This window comes from Pinus tabuliformis, chromosome 3_1 (genome assembly GCF_031772625.1).
Source record: "Pinus tabuliformis cultivar Carrire ecotype Pingquan chromosome 3_1, CPIR1, whole genome shotgun sequence".
Classification (NCBI taxonomy): domain Eukaryota; kingdom Viridiplantae; phylum Streptophyta; class Pinopsida; order Pinales; family Pinaceae; genus Pinus; species Pinus tabuliformis.
In genome coordinates, this window is record NC_142301.1 from 854,671,836 (window position 1) to 854,673,804 (window position 1,969).

General features: G+C 38.4%; 1 pseudogene; it reads left to right on the forward strand.

Annotated features, from left to right (window-relative positions):
- Positions 1-204: 204 nt before the first annotated feature.
- Positions 205-1,313, forward strand: LOC149190250 (DEAD-box ATP-dependent RNA helicase 17 pseudogene; annotated as a pseudogene).
- Positions 1,314-1,969: the final 656 nt, after the last annotated feature.

A 1,969-nucleotide genomic window follows, 5' to 3' on the forward strand; every position in this document is an offset into this window, starting at 1 on the left:
CGATCTTGTTGAAATACTTGGCCCCCTTGAACTGGTCAAGGTCATCAATCCGTGGGATTGGATACGTACTTCGTGTTCCTCACAATGATTTTGTTTAGTGTCTGATAATCAATGCAAAGCCTTCCCTTGGTTGACTTATTCAAATATGCTACCACCTTCAAGATCTATGACGATACCCAGGTTTGGGAACCACAGATTTCTATGATGGATGGATTGCTTCACATTGTGAAAGAGTTTGTAGGAGTTACCAAGATTGATAGTACCCTCTTGATGCAATATAGTGAAGCATTCATTAGATTCATCTGGGATCGAAGAATTGGTCCTGGCTATATAACAAGCGGTGAGAATTGTTCAATGGAGAAAGCAAGGTTGCATAAAGGAATAACCATTCTAGTTGCTACCCCTGGCCGGCATACATCCTCCTCTGTTCATAATTTCCTTCGCTGGTTGGTTTTTGATGAAGCAGACAAACTTTTGTACCTAGGATTTGGTATAAACATAAACGAGATATTCAGCCTGTTGGAAGTTGGGAAACCTGGATTCGACAATGAGAATATAACAACTACAATTCTTTTCATGATGAATACCGAAAGTACAACTTGCTCTTGTCAACAACATTGAATGAGGAAGTTAATGATCTTGCAAAACTAAGCTTGAACAATCCTGTCACCATTGGGCTGAAGGAGAGAATTTTTTCTCAAGGTAAGACCAAATTATCTTCTGATCTTTCTGCAGATGCACTAACAAATGAATGGGCTCTGCCTGGAACTTGTAGTTTAGCATCAGAATACAGATTTCCGACTAAGTTAGCTCAGAGCTACATTAAGGTGCCATGTCATTTAAGCTTTGTCATGTTGTTGGCTCTTTTGCAATCTCAATTTTAAACACACCTTCTTATAAGGTTGTGGTTTTCTTCTCAACATTTGATGTAGCTGATTTTCACTACACTGTCATAAGTGAGTTTAATTGGGCTTCACATTTTGAAGAGGTGGATGAAGAAAAGGGAAGATTCAATAAATGAAAAACACTTCTTCGACATAGATATATGGCACAAGCAGATCGAAATGAAACTCATGTATATAATGAAGAAAAATGTGATTTTCTGTTACACATTGATGTAGCACCAAGAGGCTTGGATTTTTCGAAAGTTGGATGCATTATTCAGTATGAATCTCCATTAGATGTGAATGAATATGTGCACAGGGTTGGTAGAATAGTTAGTCTAGACCAGAAAGGGGAAGTTGTGATTTGTGTTGCCTATTGAGTTGGATTATTCGAAACAATTGTAGAAACAAGGTGTTCCCTTGAATTAAGAAAGATTACAAGAAGGTTATTTTATGAAAGTGGAGCATGTTGAAGTACAAGGCTTTCATGAGATGCAACGATACCAGTTAGCTCATTTGTGTTGTCAATAGGGGGAAATGGGTCTAGAAATTCCTCTACTAAACTTCCTGTAGGTTTGTCTTCAAAACCCAATAAATGTGCATAATTAATAGAGAGTTCGAGAGACTTATTTGATTGGCTCTAGGAATGATGCTAGCATCATTAACAAGGATGACAAAGACACACAAGTTTCTCATGCGAGTTCACCGAGTAATACCACACTTGTTCAAACAGGCCTCAACGGTATATCTCTGTCAAGCATGGGTTTGGACAAGACTCGGGTCCTTACAGATGCTCAGCCTACGACTGTCCCATATGTTCTAATAAACCAACAAGAGGAACTTCCTTTCATAATGTGTCCAATTGAATGCATCCTGATAATAGTACCTGTGATTCCTTAACACATACTTTGTTCAACCTAATCAAACAGCCTGATGAGCAGCAAAGAAGTATAGTGGATGCATGTGTAATCTTGTTGAAGAATGATGGAGATATGTGAACACAAACAAAGTTAATTCCTCAGTGTTGGGAGCAAATCAATCACAAATACGAGAAGAGGATATTGCTTGTTGCCCAGTGATGTTGT